Genomic DNA, 18,598 nt, shown 5'->3' with positions numbered 1-18,598 from the left:
GACACACCACCTGTATTCTTCTACCCATCTTCCCATTCTTGAGCAGCCATGTCTTGCAATTTTAAGGGTTTCCTTACAACCTTGAGAACTATTTTGCAGACAGAAGGTTTCATGTCTCTGTTTTGACATAGTCTAGGGTCAGTGCTAATGACCCACACTGCAAAAATAATCCTACTGTGTTCTAGGAGGCTTCTTGCTCTATGTCTTCCATAAATAAATGAGATTATTACCTTCCATGACTTCATTGAGAGCCAGTTTTAGTCCTCTCAGAAGACCAAATTCTTAGTGCCAGCTCAGGTTTTAGATCTTAGAGCCATTGAAGCCACCTCTTAGAGCCATCCTGCCAAAACCCCTCTAGATTCCACTCCTGCTATATAAAATGGGACAGGTTATCTGTGTAAAACCCATTAGTCAGGATTCAGGAACTCTTCAGGAAAACCAGATATTGCCATTTCAAAGATCAGCATGAGAAAATCAAATAGGAACCTAAATGGCAGGAGAAGTCACCAGAGGAAGGTCAGGCTGCCATCCATATACAGCTTTGCAAAGGAAATGTTTGCAACTGGTTCTGAGCAGGGCACACAAATTGCAAAAAGTACATCAGGACCCTTCTCCAAAGCAAACAAATGTGGAGGAAGAGTGGGGATAAAATTAATGAAGAGTTGTTAGTGCTAATTCACCAGGAGAGAGATTTGTGCTCTTTCCTGGAGCGTGCTGCTGCCAGGAACAGGATGCAGCTGATGACAAAAAGCCCATGGCTGGAAGCCAAAGGGTTCCTTGGGGGCCAGGGAAAAGCCTTGGAGACTTCAGCTCTCTACACCAACTGGCTTACACCTGTCAAGAAAAATTCCCAGTATTTTTTCTTGGCTCACCTGGAAAATCAAGATGGATCATCCATATTTAACAGGCTATTCACAGTGCTCATGGGAGCGTGTTCAAGACAAGGCAGAGCAAGACCTTCAGTTCACAGCGTGATACCAAAAGTAACTCAGACATGTGAAGGGAGCATCCATCTGTCTATCCAGAACATGGAACACACAGGATTCTTAGAGCCTAAGAGATATAAATTACCCTCCTGTGAATTGAACAGGTTCACTTAACAATATGACAGTCCAGCAGGACAGATACCAGTGCTTGGTTTCTCCTTTTCGATTTGTTTTCTCTTTTCCTTCCTGCTTCAACCACTGAGTTTCCTGGGATGACTTTTTACATCTCTGCCTCAATTTTCCTCTATTAATGTGACAGGGAAGTGTTGGAGATCTCTTAAGGAAAGCCAACACATGAGAGATTTTTCTATTTTAAATTGTGAAAATTGCTAGCCAAATGCTAGTTCTTAAATACAGCTGGTGAATATATAAGGAAAATTGATTTTTGCAAACAGCTACATCATTTAAGTGAAAAGTCAATAATCATCTTCCATACCAGCATTTAAATATCTGAGCAAAAACACTCAAATAATGATATCTTCTGGATTCAGATTGTTCACTGGAAAGAAGGGAACACACAGTATTAGACTCAATACTATGTTGACATAGAACACAAATGTCAGTTTGACCATCTTCAAAAAGACATTTTAAAAGATATGAAATTAAATGACTCAGGATTACTCATGATGACATCTTACATTAAGCAGTGAAAACTCTTTTTCCAGGGCAGTTTTTGGGATTGCTAACAATGTAAAGAAAATTCATTTGTGAAAAAGCTGCTTCCCTTGATACAGAAACACAGGGACAACAAGCTCCAAAGATGAATGCTGTAACCCAAAAGCAGGACAGAATGCTAAAGAGTCCAACAGAAATCTCAACACATAATCAAGGGAAAAGGCAAAATTACAAATAAAATGGCCAAAGGAGACTTCCATGAAAGGGGCAGCAAGATAAAAGGATTTGCTTTCTCTTATTACAAGGGAGTTTATATAAAGTACAAAAATATGGAAATTTTTCAGAACAAATGCAAAATTATTTTAATAAGAAGATGTAGCTCAGCTTGGAAAAAGAAAAAAACATAAAAGCCCAACATTGCAGTATCATACCAATGGTCAAAGGGTTAATAACCATGCAATTTCTGGCAAAGGAATAAACACGGCCAGCAGGCTCTACAGCCAGGCAGCCCTGGTCAGGTGTTAGTTCACTTTCCCAGCAGAAAGTTGCATTCCAACAAAGGTGAAATTTCTCATGACATGAATTAGTTCTGGCAAAATCCCATTTTAAAAGAATTAGGAATGTTTTGATAAATCAAACATTTCATTTGCAAGACTTCAGGAGAATTTTCCATTTCTATTTTTATCATATAACAAAATCTTTATATGTTCATAGCTAAATGACATTAAAATTAACCTAAAGTATATTTTAATAATAACTTAATATTCTATTCAGAATGCGACCTAGTGTCAAAATCTTGTAATTTTCTGCAAGGTACAAATTTTTCTATTATCTCATAGCTAAATTTTCAGCCTTTCCAGGTATTTATTCCAGAACCTGTACTGTAACATAAGAAAAAGTCAGACTCTTGAAACCCTTAGTTATATTTTTGTTATTCTAATGTGAAACAAAAGGAAATCTATAAGCAAACATACCTGCAGCCCACAGCATCAGACCAAAATATGAGCATCAGGATGTAAGTCTGCTAAACACCCTCAGAGTGCAGTGAACTGCATTCACTCATCTTAGGTAAAGAAATAGGAATTTAAAAATCCTTTTGGGTACAGGAACAGCACCTGACTTTGTAGAATGGCCATTCTTTGTGAATCTTCCTCTTTTTCACCTCAGCTTGGTTTATATTTAGAAATGCTATAAATATCATCTGTTTAATCAAACGGAAAAAATATTTTGATAGATCACTCACTCATTTATTCTCCCAAAAGAAAGGCTGCCGATAAGACTGTCTGTTTTCACTGCATCTGTTCACTTGGCAGCAAAAAATAATTTCAATGGAAACATTGCAAAAAACTACCCTTTCTACCCAGATGCTCTATTTCCATATTTCTGATGCCATCCTGCCTGCAACCACTCCTTTAGATTTACATGAATTAACTAGTGTAGGACAGACACCAGACTACAAAGTGTTCACAAAGTGACGATGGCTTTTGATGATGACTTTGGAAGTTCAATGGAAAAGCTGTAATCTCTTGTCCATGTACAAAAATAAACATTATGGGATGGGTTTAATACACCTAAAAGTTTCATCCCATACGGTGTTTTTGCATAAGTTTCAGAATGAAACTGCAAAGTAGAACAAAGTACACAGGTTCCAACTAGGCAGCATTTGAATGAACTCCTTCCTTCATCATTTCCCCTCTTTCTTAGGGTTACTTCTGCAGCTATCCAAGATTTCTTTGGCACTTAAAAAAAAAAAGTGCAATCATAGCTATACAGGCCTTTATTAATAATAAAACTCACTGAGTTTTATTAAGTTTTACTTAAAAAATTTAATTTTTAAAACTTAATTTTTAAAACTCAATTTTTATGAAGTTTTAAAAATCAACCTCACAACTCTTTTTAGAGAAAAACAATTATTAATCTTCAAGTTAAAGTACAGGAACAACAGATATTTGGGAGGTAAATTAGGAATAATTTGTATCTAATTGAAACTGGACACTCAACCTCTTTAGGTCTTTCCATGGCCAAGCTGAAGGAATCTACCAACAAGAAAAATCTGCAGTAGAAATCTGCAGCCCTGTTCTGGCTGACCAGAGTAAATTGTACTGATTTAAACTTTGTACAAGGCATAGAGCATGGGGAAATTAACTGTTTTGATCTCAGGGAATTGGCAAAAGATGCAACAAAATGCAATTTTCCACAATTATGATCCTTCTATTTTCTCCTAAAGCACAGTACTAGGAACACAGCCTTGAAGATTACACAAAGCATTTGGGATTTGTAAGATAATAATGATTATATGGTGCAGCCAGGAGTAGGATTTTACCTATTATTACCAAGCTTAAAAGAGAGGTTCTAACTCTGCAGAAGTTTGATGGTAAATTCACATTCTTCTGGAGCAAAGTGACAGGCAGGAAAGAAAAAAAAAATTGTCACAGTTTCTATCCTGTTTTATAGTATCCAGTTCTAGCTGCTGTCAAAATTTTTATAGATGTCAAGGAACAGAGAGTAAAAGACAAAAAAAATCAGAAAAACAATGAAAATGAACTACAGCGAGAGGGTTCTTTTTGCCAATACCCCTTGTCATGCAACAGTGCATTAACAGTCATATTGTACTAAACCATGTGACCACGAGAATTCTGCAGCCATTGGACAAAAACTCTTGGAAAAATCCTTGCAAGGTCTGAATTAAAAAATAAGCCATCAAGATAAAAGCAATTGCTTTCCAAATGGCCAGGCAAAAATTGATTGATATAACATGATCAAGTAGCTATTGCATGTAATTTTATGGCAAGTCTGTATAAAACTTAATATAGCCTCTATTGTGCCTCTTCCAGATTATGTTCTTGATGTAACTGGCTTGTGAGTAGTGCTGGAGAAACTGCAGTGGGAAAAGGCACTTCCAACATGTAATTTGGTTTTGTCCTAAAATACAGACATATTGTCAGGAAATAGTAACTGTTACCAAAAATACTGCTGGAATGAAAAATACTGTGTTTTTTCCAGTGGAAATAATCTTAGGAGAGGAAAATACCAAAATAGCCCACACTAAAACACAAAGTCCCTGCAAGAAGAACGTGCCCTGATTCAGCAAAACAGGTAAGAATGGGTTCATGCCAAAGGAGTTCTGCCCAGTGGAGAACATTTGTGCATGACAATTTTGTTTATATCCCCTTGAAGTCAGCTGGAAGCATAATTCTCCACTAAATTGGGTGGTAGTAGAGAACCTTCCTCTCCCCATGGCCGTTTGGGAGCTATGGCTTCAAATACTGGGAAAACAAAGACCCAAGAACTTCCTGCATGGGAGGAAAAAACAAAAAGTGAAGAGCAGTAAAGCTCTGTAACACCTTTTCCCTGCATAATTCACAGCAAGAGAGGAGCAGAGGAACAGATCATTTAAGAGGGATCCATCTAAGAGGGACCTGCTCACTTGCAGATGTTGATAACCCATGGGATGTTTTGGGTTTTTGCCTTTTCCTGGTGCCAGCAGAGGTGACCAGAACCTCTTTGGGCCCTCCTAGACATGGAAAACTGAGGTGTAAGGACAGAATTTAAGGAATCAGTTCTACTCCATGATCATGTGTGGCCTTGGCACAGTTTGGAGGTCCCACACTTTGAGATGGGGAACTTTCAGATGGGCTCACTGTGAGGTATGAAGCTCCTCTCCTGCCTCCAGGCTGCAGCTTGTGACCCTTCCTCAAACAAAAGCAGAACTGCTCTCACTTCACATCTTGAAAGATGGGTCCTTAAATATTTACCTCAGAATCTGGATTTTCATTTTTGGCTCTTTGATCTTTTCTTTTTGTTAACTTTTTTTCCCTCTTTGCTCATTCTGGAGTATTTAGTCTCATCCCACAGCTCCTGAGTGGATGAAATAAGAATAAAATAACAACAAGGGGTGGGATTTTCCAAAGCACTCAGCATCGGCCTGACTCTATTCTCTTTGAAGTCAGCAGGAGTTTTATTACCAACTTCATTGGGAGCAGTTAAGCCAATGCTACACATTGTGAACGTGCATATTCATGAAGCAAGTAGGATTTGCTAATGGAACAAGGATTCAAACGGCTGATAAGATTTTAGTGAAAAAGATACTTAAAAAACAAAAACAAAATAAAAAAAAAAATCCCAAGTAGTTCCATGAGCATCAGATCTATGAATTCCTGCTTTCTTTGAGCTTGATTGACTTGGGCACCAAGAAGGGGCATGGGCTGATTGAAGTCCTTCCTGTGGGTGGGGTGCTGAGATTTGTGCTCTCTCCCAGATGGATTCACCAGCATCAAATAAAGGCTCAGCACAACATGGCAGCTTTTTCCTCTGTAGAAGTAGGGCATCTCTCTTCTACCTCTGCCTGTCTGCTCAAACCTTGAGGGAACTTGCTATTTTTGAGACTGCTACCCTCTATCAAATTCGGCTGGAGTTGGATAATGCACTTAAAAGTTGTGAGGCATATACACACAGGTATAAACACACTCCATGTGAGCATGAAATCCACGTTTTTGCAGGATCTGCAGGAAGGCAGATGTTAGGACTGCTCAGAATCAAGTTTTGAGGCAATGAAAAAGATGGGTTCAGAGCAGTTGAACAGCAAACAGCCTCAGATGGATGAACCACAACCCTCTGAGAATCTCAGCTATAGAGAAGGTGTAAGAAAAGGGCAATCCTTGAGGAAAGAAGAAAACAACAATATAGTCCTTCAGAGGAATTAGAAAAATGGTTGCTGAGATAAGTACATTCCAGATAAGAAACTGACATGTATGAATATGACAAATTGCTCAAAGTACTCAAAATGTCAAAAAAAAAATACAGGACTTGAAAGGGTGCAGGCTTTTTGAGCAGCAGAGGCACTGCACTTCTGGAAATCCAGGGCATTTCCATTCTGGAAAGCCAAAGCATCTTTGGCTGCACAAAGAAAATGAAAGGAAGCAGCAACATTGACTGGTCCCTTTGGCATCTGGGCTAAAGCAACCCAAGAGAAAGACAGAGAGAGTTGGATACAGTTCCCAAACTCCTTTCATATGGGAATGCAGACTCCCAGGAACAAAGCCTGGCAATGGACCTTGCCTGCCAAGAGCAGCCCCACTGCCAGCCCAGGTGCTCACATGCACTCTCTCTGCCTTTGGCACCAGGGATGTCCAAAGAAGAGGATCAATTCTCTCTCCACCCCACAATTTCCACACCGCTGACAACTCAGAAAACAATTCAAGAGGGAATTCAAAGGATCTGTTGAAATTTCAACGAGGAAATCTGAGTGAGTGAGCATATGTAAATAGAAAGAATGAGTAGCACATAATTACATCAAATTGTTACTTAGCAAGGGAAGTAAATAACGCAAAATATGCAGAGCAAAAAATGGCAATGAATTAGAACTAATTACTTAAGGCTAATTAAAATAAGAATGGCTTGAATTGAAATATGTTAATGGCATTGAACCTGCCTTCTACCAGGGAATTTCAATAAAAGTGATAATGTCACTTCAACCTTCACCTGACAGGGGGAGGAAAGTTGGGATTTGTCCTCATGGCTGCTTGGGGGTACTGACCACAGCAATGCATTATTTATGATGGAATGGACTGGATTTTTGTGGCAGGTGCAGGTCTCCTGGTCATGAGTAGAAAGAGGTTTTCTTGGGTAATGGATGTGAAGTGGAGAAAATACTGTGACAGGCAGAGGTTAAATCCCTCAAAGACAAACAGATCCTGAGGTACCTCTCCATGCTGGGAAATGCTATGGTTAAAGAGAGAAAGAGAGAAAAAGAAAAAGGCATGGAGATAATGAGATCACAAAGAAGGAAAGAGAAAGAGGCAACAAGAGAGACTGAGGGACTGAGGAATGAAATAGATAGGGAAAGATTAGAGCCATGACAAATCATCACCAGCTTCAATTACACGAGCCTGCTGGGCTATGAAATCTGCCAAAGGTCACTGGATTCCTGTCTTTGCAACTAAAAACCAAGTGGCTTTGCTGGTTCCACCCCATGGCACGACTGTCTGGTGGGAGTGCCCAGGGACCAGCAGCCTTGCTGATGGGCACTAACAAGCTGGTCCAGAGAGCACAGACAGCCCCAGTTAGGAGATGAACGTGTCAGAGCCATGCACCAACTCCCAGCACTCTGCCAGCACGCCAAAGTGCTCCTGTGCCAGAAGCTCAAGGCCTGCCAGAGAGCAGGGGGGATCATGGAGCAGCAGCAAAGCCTGGTTCAGCATCTTCTTGCCATGCCACAGAGCCCAGCTTGTGCTCCACCACCACCACCCTTGCAGGCTTATGCCCCATCACACCCTCAGCCACAGCCACGGATCCCAGCAGACTTGGATCCCTGCTGGGCACAGGCACAGCTGCTTCATCTACACATGGAGAAATCCTGATCTTCTGCCACAAGCAGAGAGTGCCCTGGCTGTGCACCACGCCCTGGGGCTCACCCCTTGGTGCTGAGCTGGGCACAAAGCTCTCCCTGCTCCTCCAGGAGCCTAGCTGTTAGCTGTGTTTACTGCCTCATTCTTCCCAGTCCCTCTGGTTCACACTGGAAAACCTCTTACCCCTCTCAGAGCTCTGGGATTCCCATAAAAACCATGAGCTCCTCATCCCAGCACTCTGCATGAACAGGGGTCACAGAGAGGATGGAGGGTGGGATATGGCAGCAATGCAGCCTTTCCACTTTCACTCCATCTCCTGCACTGGCTTTTGAGCCAACTGAAGGAAAAGTGGTGCCAGGCTTGCTGCCAGCTGATGAATCCAACTGGATTCATCTTGGATCTGTGCATCTGAGAAAGCTCTGAAGCCAGAGCATGGCTGGGTTCTGCCCAGCAGGTATGGGGTGCTGTGAAGTACCAGAGAGGGGCTGCAGCTCCAGGCACGGCTCTGTCCATGCCAGCCTTCCCAGCACGGACCAGCTGCTGAGACTGGGCTGCAAAGCCAGTCAGGAGCAAGAGCACAGACTGGCTGAGGAAATGGTAACAAGCCTTGGAGGGATTGCCTGGACTGCAGGCTGTGACCACCTCCTCAGAGCTCCATTTGTACAGAATGCCAGCCAGGACGGGTGACAGTGGGACACACCCTTGGAAAATGTCACTGTGCTGAGTACCAGGGCTCTACCTTGAGCACGCTGTTATTTCTATTTCTCCAGTCTCCTTCAGAAGGAAAAACATTGCTGAGAAAACCGGAGCTCAGACTTGCTGCTCCTCCTGTGCGTGGAGGAGCTGTGGCAGGCCAGGAACAGGTTGGTGTGAGCCTGCTGCCAAAATCCTGACATCGCTGTCACCGCCCTGCCTGACCCTCTGCCTGCCAGGGAGGGAAGCCCTGGCTCTGCTGAGGATGCTGCCTCGGCAGACACGAGCTGAAAGACATTTCCTCTTTGTTTCTCTGCTCGGTGTAATGAATCCTGCCTCCCACTCAGATCTGCTAAGTAAGAGGAGTTACTGTGAGTAATCCCCACTTCGACGTCTTCGGCTGTAATCGCACAGAAATCACATTAGCTTTTTTTTTTTTCTAGGACAAGGAGAAATTCATCAAATTGCAATCCAGGGAGAGCACACACAAGAGAGAGAGAAAGCCAGCAACACACACATACCCTGCAAAAAAAATCCCAAAGTTGACATTTACATTTCAAACACTTATAACAGCTAAACAAATAACAGTAATTATACTATTTGCATACTTTGTTAAATAATTGTTTGTTAGGTAAAGGCAGCCTGTGTATGTCTGTGTGTGTGTGCAAGGAGCAGATGCCTGAAACCCCAGGAAGCAGAACAGCTGCTGCCTCCCTTCCCAGGTGACCTGTTTGCTTTGCAAAATGGTGACAAGTGGCCCAAAGCGCTGGCCAGGGGGGTTGGATGTGCTGACATATGGGGCAGGAGGCCTTTGGGTGGGCAGGATGAGGACCATGAGCTGTAATCCTGCTGCTCAGCACCCACATCACCCTCCTGGGCACAGGGACAGCTGAGGGCTCCAGACATGAGCACCAGCACTCGATGAGGTGAAACTCCAGAGCTCTGAGCACAGATTGAGGATTGGAGAACCACTGCCAAGAAGGAGAGCTGTGGGAGAAAGCAGGGGAAGGCACAAAAGCTGGACAGAGGGAGGCTCTCCACCTTGCAGTAGGAGAGGCTGAACACGAGGATGCCTGACTCAGAGCCCACAAACCCTCTCCTGGCTGGCGATTTCCCTTTGCTCCTGCAAAAGCATCTCAGCTTTCATCCCTTTCTGCTCAGCTCCTCAGGCAGACAGCTAATTGAAGGGTTTTCCTTTCATTTCTAGTACAGAAAACCCAGTAAATGCCTTTTAGTCTGCACAGTTTCCCCATGATTGGCTCTGTCTATCCGCTCACCACTCCTATCCTGTTTGTTGTTTTTTTTGGTTTTTTTTAATAGACTTGAATGATGCAAACTGGTGGAGAGAGGAGAAGCCTTCTGCCTCTCCTCACATGGTCAGGAAAGGTGGAGCAGAGCCAGAGCCACTGCATCTTTTCACACCTGGATGGAACCAGGTCAGGCAGCTAATGCATTTCTCAGGCTCAGTGGCTACTTGTTGGAGACACACAAATGCTGCTCGGCTGCTTGAGTGCTGGAGGCTGGGAGAAAAAATTCCAGCAAGAGACATATGTGTCAGAAGGCTGAGAGGGATGTGGTGCCAGGAAAGAGAAAAGTGATGCACACACGGAGAGCTCAGCTCTGTGCAGCAGGAAGAGATGCAGATTGAATAAAAGGCTCCATGGCTTTGAAACTGCCCCTCTCTGCATCAATAAAGAGTTTTTTTTAAAGGGGGTTCATTAAGCATAAGAGCCAGTGCTCGTGCCCTGGCTTTCGTGGGTGAAATCCCAGCTCCAGAGGTTAAAACTGTCCCTTAGTCTGGGAGCAAAGCCCTGCTCACTCTGACCCCCCCACCCAGGCAGTTTGTCCCCCCAAGCAACAGCAGGAAAGTCACAGTCCCAAGGAGGAGCCCAGGCAGTCACTGGCTCTGATCTGTGCAGCTCAGATTTTTAAGTGTACAACTAAGGGCATCCCATGGGGCTGGGGAAGAGAAATGCTCCAAAATAACCATTCTCCCCTCAGAACATTTTCACTGGAAACGTTTATATTTACCCTTCAGAAAAAAAACTTTTCCCTGATTTTTTTCTTTAAGTTAAAAGAACATTTTCCAGTTCAACTCTTGTTCTTTCAAGTAGAAATGTTCAGTTTTCTTTAATGACTCCTTTTTCCCCCCGCTTTTTACTTAGAGTTTAAAAAAAAGGAGATGAGGAAAGGAAAACTAACAAAACCAGAATGAAATTTTTTACATGAGTGTCAAATAACTTGAAAAAAAAATTTTTTTAAGCTTTATAAGTGATTTTGAAGGATGCAAGAGTTTTCAGCAAACTTTTTTATGTAGGTCAAAAAAACTTCTTCCCAGGATTAAAAAAAGCCTAAACAAAAGTCCTTAATGTGGGTGAAACAATGTGGATCAGCTCTCTACAAAAGCTTTTCTACAAATGCCTGTGCAAGAAAATCATAGAATTATAAAATTATAGAAGAGTTTGGGTTGGAAGGGACCTTTAAAGGTCACCTAGTCCAAACCCCCTGTCTGGCCAGGGACACCTTCCACCATCCCAGGCTGCTCAACGCCCCATCCAACCTGGCTTTGAATATTTCCAACAATGGGGCAGCCACAGTTTCCCTGGACAACCTGGGCCAGTGTTTCACCATCCTCATTCTAAAAAACTTCCCTTTATCTAATCCAAATTGACGCTCTTTTACTTTAAAACCATCACCCCTTGTCCTACCACTACTGACCCTGCTAAAACATTTGTTTGTTGTGCCACAGTGCACAGCACACCGGGCACGTGTCAGCCCAGGCAAGGAGCCTTGGGAAATATACTCGGTTTGGGACAAAATGGCAAAAAATCAGAGAGAAAAGAAGTGTGATTCCTGCCTCCCTTTAAATAATAATTACAAAAAAGAGCTTATGGAACCGGACACATTTTCCTTCAAAAGATATTTAACACTTCATTTTGCTTCGTCCTTTTCTGAATACTTCTTAGAAAACACAAAGGCTTTAAACAAAAGGTCATTAAGAGATAAAGAATTGAAGCTCTTCTTGCAAGAATGAAAGGAGAAGGCATCTTGACATTTTTAAGGGGGGTTTTTTCCCCCTCTTTTCCAAACTGAAAATTAATCAACATTGATTTGATTTCACACACATAAGCCTGTTTTGTGGAAGTGGCATTTGCTGAGAGAAACAGAGAGCTGTTTTGACAAGAAAATTCCAGCCAGAGGAGCACACAATATGCTGCACACCATTAGGGCACACAGGCTGCAAGGACACTGGGCTCCCAGGGTTCATAATAAATCCTCTCCTTTTTCTGGGTCAAGAAGCTCGTAGCTGTCTGGAGGTTATGCTAACACGCCAGGGTTTGGGGACTGATGTTGAGATCTGAGGAATTCCTGTTGCCTGGAATAGAAACAATGAAATTGTTCCAAGGCACCATTTATTCCCAGGTGCCTGCAAGCTGTCATTTCTGGGGAAGATGAACAATTTGAGAAGATCTAATGTCTTCAGAAATAATTCAGGAAGACAGGATTCATTCAGGTCCCCGGGTCAGTAATGAATGGGACTCGTGTGAGTCAGGGGAGGACAGAGGGGACCTGAGCAGCAGCTCTCCAGAACCAGGTGAGCTTGTGCAGCCACGCAGGGGGCACTGACAAAGGCTCTGAGCAGCTGGGACTGGAGGCTCTGATGCCTTGAGAGGCTGAACCTGGAACAGAGAATAGACAGAGCTAAAGAATAAAGCGGGAATTTATTAAAAGGCCTTAAAAGGATCCACCTTGGACAGCACAAGAGCCCAGCCAGGGCTACAGCCAAGATGCACCAAAAAGGATCACAAAATAGACAACCAGTCATAGGGTCTCTCACTTTTATAAGTCTTGGTCCATTTGCATATTGGGATTAATTGTACAGTTACAGCTTTAGGTTATGAAGTCCCATCCTTCTTGTTTGCTCCCCTCAGTTCTTCATTGTTTCTACTTTTGGCCCTGAAGCTTGTAACAGTTGTCCTTGGTCTCAAGCTGGAAAAGGATTGTATGTTCTAACTACCCTGTGAAGAGAGCTTACTAATACTTAATGTGAAGCTCAGAGCTACACACCTAGGCAGCACAGAACCTGAGAAACATGAAAGTTAAAACTTAAGGCATCAGCCACACGTGCTGCAGAGGGGCTGGGTGGGAGCAACACAGTCCTGAGCCTTGTGCTACTCCAGCACCTCAGTTCCCCCGATAAACACCTGTTTTATCTCACCTCCTTTCACCTCTCAGTCAGTTCCAGTCAGGAATTGCAGACAGGAATTCTCTAACTGGGAACAAGCAAGCAGTGCTATGAACAGGGAGTATTGTCCTTAGGTATTTGACAAGGAGCTGTGAGACACCCTGAGTGTGCCACAGCCTCTACCTGCAATGAGGGGTCAGAGGTGGCATGAGGAAGGAACAGGATGGAGAAAATCACAGATCATTAAGGCTGGAAAAGACCACCACGACCACTAGACCCTATCACAAAGAACTACCCACTGAGCCTGGGTACCAGAAGCAGTCCTGCTTCCCTGCAGCACTGCCCTGCATCCTGTCCTGGCTGGCATTCACTTTCCTGCTGGCATTCCACTGCTTTGGAATGCTGTGGGTCCCTGTATCTATGTCAGGGAGCAGAGAAAATGGCAAGGGAAAAGCAAACAAAGTGAATGAGGAAAGCATAACAAACCCAGCAGAAAAGTCTTCCCACGCCACTCTGTGCTTTCAAGTAAATGAGGCTAATTAACTAATTGCCTAAATTATTAGGGCTATTTTTACCCTTGTATGAAGGCTTGGCGTTATTGCCAATTCCTTAAGACTCAGTGCTGAAGTCTCAACTTATCAGGAAGTTAATGAAGCAAAGCCCCTGCAGAGGGGACCCTCAGGGCAGAGCAGCTGCCAGGCCAGGGCTGGGTCGGGGCTCAGGTGGGCACCTCTGCAGCAGGGAGGGAGCAGCTGCAGCAAAACCACCCCCCTTGGGTGCTGCTGTTTAACACACAGGTTCAGAGCTGTTTGCTAAAATCTCCCCTGCCCCCAGTAAAGGATTCCCCTCCATCAGCTTCCCACTGCAGGCAAGATGATAGAGGTTGATTTGGAAGAAAGGTTTCACACCTGGGCGAGAGGAGGGGAAGAACGATGGCTGCATGCCAGCCCTGGCTCCATGGCAGCCCATCAGATCTCCTGGGCAGACCCAGAGTGACCTCGGGACCACCATCCACAAAAGGAAAGGATCCACCTGCTGGAACCTCGACTGACCACACTCACTGCCCCAAACATGCAGCCTCCAGGCAGGAACCCAACGTGGCAGGAGCTCCCTCCTCCTGCTTCGAGAAAATGCTGTTTTCTTGGGGTTTGGAAGAAATCTAGATGTTTTCTCCTCTTCAGCTAAATGCCAGCGCCTGAGCTCCCTGGTGGCAATCTCAGTTAACTCCATTACAATCCCCCAGTCATTCTGGCTGAAGAGCTCGTCCCCTCAGGAGCCAGAAGACTGATAGCTCTCCTTTCCTGTAACAAATCTCACCTATCAGCGCTAATGAGGTGACATTTCAAGCCTGCCTCTTCTCTCAGCACAAAGTACACAGCAGTTTGGGGTGGCAAGTCTCTTGCAGGCATGCAGGTGACAGTCTGCTGTCCTTTGGATGCAGGAGGGAGCTCTCCTGTGAGTTCTCTCCAAGATTATCTTCAGTGCTGGACCAGCCACGGCTTGGTGTGGCTGAGCCCTGGAGACCTCCAAGGATGGAGATGTCAGGGCCTTTTCTGGCCATCTGTTGTGGAGCTGTGCCACACTCTCAGGGCACATCTCCTTCCCAGTGCCCAGCCTGAGCCTCCCAAGCTGCCTGTGTGCCCTCTGCCCGTGTGAGGCTGCCTGCTGCTCCTGGGGAGGGTTTGGCTCTGTCACCTCTGTAAGCCCTGTCCAAGTAGCTGTAGTTATTTCATGCTGCCTTCCCAGCCTGGGTCCTGCTGTCTGGCAGGATGAGGAGTCTCTGGATGCCCTGGAATGTTGGTCTGACAGTGCTGGTGAAGGGAACCAGCAGCTCACATCCAGCCAGATCAAGAAAGCCACAGACTTCCTTGGGTCAGCTCCCCCCAGCACTTGTGCCTCCCAGCAGGGCTCCTGGGCCCCTCTCAACTCCTTTGGTGAGGTCAGTAAGATGAGGAAGGAGGAGCAGATGGCAACCACTGCTCTGCTCAGCAGTGCAAGAAGGGCATCTCACAACTCTGTTATCAAGGAAATGTGACTCACCACAATTTTTTGGTATCTGTCTTTCTACCTGCAAGCCCTCTCCCCAAACTCTGGTCACCTTGCTTGCTGAAAATCCCATTTTGGTTGGAGCTAGCCAGCTTTTGCTATTGAAAAATACCATGTTTGACTAGTCCAGAGTGGAACCTCTGTCAGATCAGGTTCTTTTATCTTAGAAAAGATGAATACTTTCTCCTGTCTTGTCAGAGAAGCACAGAGAGCCGTTGTTCCAAAGTTTTGTAAATATAAAAGAGAGATTATGGTCTCTGGGGTGACTTGGCAGGAAACTTCACCATTTTCAAGGGCCTTCCTGCCTGTGAAATGGAAAGAGCAATGCTGCCCTGTAGCTCCCTGTTTGCAATGTACTTAGAAATTCTTGAATATCTGGCACAAGACATGCTGTATTATCTCCTACCTCATCTCCTGTGTATAAAGCTGGCAGCCTGGTCAGGGGAATTATTCCAGATTTGTGCTGTCCAGAAAACAGCCTGACAGGAAGATTTGCAAGTCACATCTCCCTGCTCAGTGCCATCTCCTGCCCCATTGCTCAGGAACCCACTAGAGACGATGAAATTTGGGCTCCCCACCCTGGGAGAGGGTTGGCAGTCCCAAAGCAGGAGCTGGCAGGCAGTTCTCACTGCCTCTGCCAGCTCCAGGGGCTGCTCACTGCCTGTTCCCATCACTCTCAATGTCCCCACCAAGACGCCACCACCTCAGCCACCACTGCAGAGAAACCCAAGGCTGCCCCTTCCACCCACACTCAGGGACCAGCAGGGAACTGGATGACACTGGGGAGCCCAAGGGAGGTCAGCCCTGCTGCAATATTTACAATACAGGAGAATACCCTGGTTTCTTCATTACCCCCAAGCCCACATAACAGTGGAGATGGAGAGGATGTCAGGGCACAGATATTTCCCTACTGCCCTGGGGCAGGTCCTGCTGGAGGCGTTGGGCCAAAAGGAGTAAAAGCCTGGTTTCAATTTACCAAGTGAAATTTGCACATTTGCAAGTCAGATTAAATTTCCCAGGTTTGCCTTCTGCATATTTTATCCACTAACATATTTGCATAGACTTAAACACAATACAAATACAATACACAATGCAGACCCCATCAAAAGAGGCTGGAGAGAAAAAGGGCAGGAGAAGCTTGTCCTTTTCCTATAGGCTTATGGAATATTCTCTTCCCAGAGGTTGGAGAAGGGGCATTGCCAGGCTGGAGCTGTGCCAGCCCCTCACCTGAGCACTGCTTGGAGATACAGGCAGGAGCCATGGGGACCTCAACAGGTGGGTTCAGGGCAGGGATTGGCACTGGTGGTGCTGGGACAGAGCATTCAGTAACCTCAACCCATGCCAGTAGCACCTGAGAGAGCAGGATTCCTCAGAATTGCTACATGGCCTCTCTCCAGAAAGTGGAAAAATCCCTTGGATAATGCCAAGGTTTCATGGGAATGCTCCACTGGTGCATTCCCCAGGAGGTCTCTGCACAGGTACAGGTAAAGCACAGTTTAAACACACACTGGACAAAGAGAAGCACCATGTTAGATTATTAAATCCCCCATGTACCTGCAGGAAGTGGAGAATAGATCCTGCTCACCAGAGCTGTGAAACATATTCACCTGTTGCAGGAATTAATCCTTTTTTTTTTTTTTTTTTTTTTTTTTACTAACAGAGAGTGGCAGAGCTGTGCACAGAGAAATCCTGTCTGAAATGAATCCCTGATAAAGAGGAAGCCAAGTTAAAAGGTGAGTTTTACTACCTGCCAAGGCTTTGGGTTTTTAAAGGGTCTCTTGTGGAATTACTGTATTAGCAAGCTATTACAGGTATAGATATCAAAATGCTATGCACAGCAAGAAAAATCATGAAAGTTTTGAGATGGGAAGGAAACACACAGAAAAAAAATGAGGCAGAAGAAGGGAAAAGGCGGGGAGAGAAGCAGTGATGTGAAGAGGGGAGGCAGGCTGGTAAATGATGGAGGAGATAGTGGAAAGGGGTTGAAGAAGACAGCAATGAACAGTAGAGTTGGAAGAACAGAAAAAGATAAAAAGAGGAGGAGAAAGGAAAAAAGAGATAAATGAGGGCAAAGACCAACTCATCATTTTGCAATTCCACCCCGGTGGAGAGGAAAATTGATGTCTGGAGCTTTTTTATGGCCAACCTCCTGGGCATGGGACAAAAGACAAGTTATTACCCAACCCCAGGTCAGGTCTGTAGCCTGCCAGCTGCCTAGACACATTCAGAGAGCCCAGGAGAGCTGTAAATCAAGGGGGCCAAAGGGATCAAGGGAGGCTGGGACCAGGCACAGCAGTGAGCTCAGCAGAGCAATACAGCCACAGGAGAGGAGCGAGCCCAGGAGCAGCACGGGCAGACAAGGAGTGCCCAGATCAGAGGGCTCTGCTCATCTCTCCTTCACGCCATTCCTAAGGACAGCTCTCCCCCAGAGATGCAAGTCCCCCTGCATTTCCTCCTGATTTCTCTTCCTATTGATTTCCAAGCCCTGAATACCATTTATTTTTGCTTGCTTGATTCACTCATTCATTGAATAAAGGCTTCATCACTATTATTATTATTATCCCCGTCATTGGGCTCCTCATCACACATTATATTATTTGCATTGCAGAGCTGGAAGATTTCAGGTTGAGGCAGGAAATTTGTGTGAGTTGTTATTACTGCAATCAGATGAAGTGAGAATTGGATCGGCGGAGGCTGCCAGAGCACAGCTCTCCCAGCAGGACACCGAGGCTCTGCCCAATCAGGGAGAGCTGCTAACTCAATCTGCAGGTCCTACCAGCAATTTTGGACTTGCCTTTGGTGTCCCACCTCTCCCTCCCAGCCCCACCAGCTGCCAGCAGAGAACGGGGAAGCGCGTCGGTACAGGAGGGCGAGGAATCAGAAAGGACTTGGCGAGATTGCACATTTTCTGCCTTGCTGATGGTATTTATTAGACAACAGAAAATAGCTATTTTACCATCTGCCTTGTAAAAAAAAAAAAATCCTCATTAAATTAATGGAATGTGCAGCTGCTGAACAGAGTGTTCCTCTTGCGGCCGCCTCCCCATTAGCCCAGCACTTGCTGGAGCAGGGAATCGGGCTGCCAAAAGGAGCTGTGGCTAACTCCAGCTCCTGTGGTGGGAGAGGATGGACAGACAGACAGCTTGCTCCTCCCAGATCCGAGGTCATGCCAGGGTACCTACAAATGCCCTGTGGCTGCAGACAAGGTGTAAGCACTGCCTTGCTCAGGGTGCATCCCTCCTCCTGCACACACCCCTGCTGGTCTCCCTGTGAAGGGAGACAGAGGGGCCAGCTCAGCAGGCTGAAAGTGCCTCCTTTTTCCCAAGCAGAGCATGATCCAAACTCCAGCTTGAGAAGGTCAATGCTGCTCAATGTCATTTGTTGAGCAAGGCAGTGTTTGCAGGCAAGTGAGGTCCCAATTTCCTGGCTTCTGCCACCTCAACATGACCTAGTCTGTCCATCCCAATCATCCATGTCTCCATCTCTACATCTCAGAGTTCCACTGAGCTGATGTTTGCCCTGAGGTGTTCAGCTGGGATCCAAGGAAGCCCCAAGCCTGGCTGACTGCACAGCCCAGAGGAGTTCCTACAGATAAGCCTTTGTTTTGGCTGAAGGGAGACCAAAAATAATGAGCCCAATCCTTTCCCAATCCCAGCAAGACAGGTGCACCATAAACCCAAGGTCCTGAATGATTTTAATGATGCTGACAGAGAGAACAGCAGCCA

The 18,598-nt window shown here is 45.1% G+C and overlaps 1 protein-coding gene and 1 long non-coding RNA gene across 3 annotated transcripts in view; one reads left to right on the top strand and one right to left on the bottom strand.

The window, feature by feature from the left end:
- The window catches only part of ELFN1 (extracellular leucine rich repeat and fibronectin type III domain containing 1), a 103,772-nt gene that overhangs the window by 54,847 nt on the left and 30,327 nt on the right, over positions 1-18,598 (bottom strand). The window lies entirely within an intron of this gene.
- Positions 14,803-18,105, top strand: LOC135281720 (uncharacterized). Its single transcript, XR_010348260.1, has 4 exons — positions 14,803-14,879; positions 16,053-16,148; positions 16,534-16,606; positions 17,482-18,105. It is a non-coding gene; the product is annotated as an uncharacterized LOC135281720 (long non-coding RNA).

This window comes from Passer domesticus, chromosome 15 (assembly GCF_036417665.1).
Source record: "Passer domesticus isolate bPasDom1 chromosome 15, bPasDom1.hap1, whole genome shotgun sequence".
NCBI lineage: Eukaryota > Metazoa > Chordata > Aves > Passeriformes > Passeridae > Passer > Passer domesticus.
This window is presented reverse-complemented; position numbering and strand designations above follow the sequence as displayed.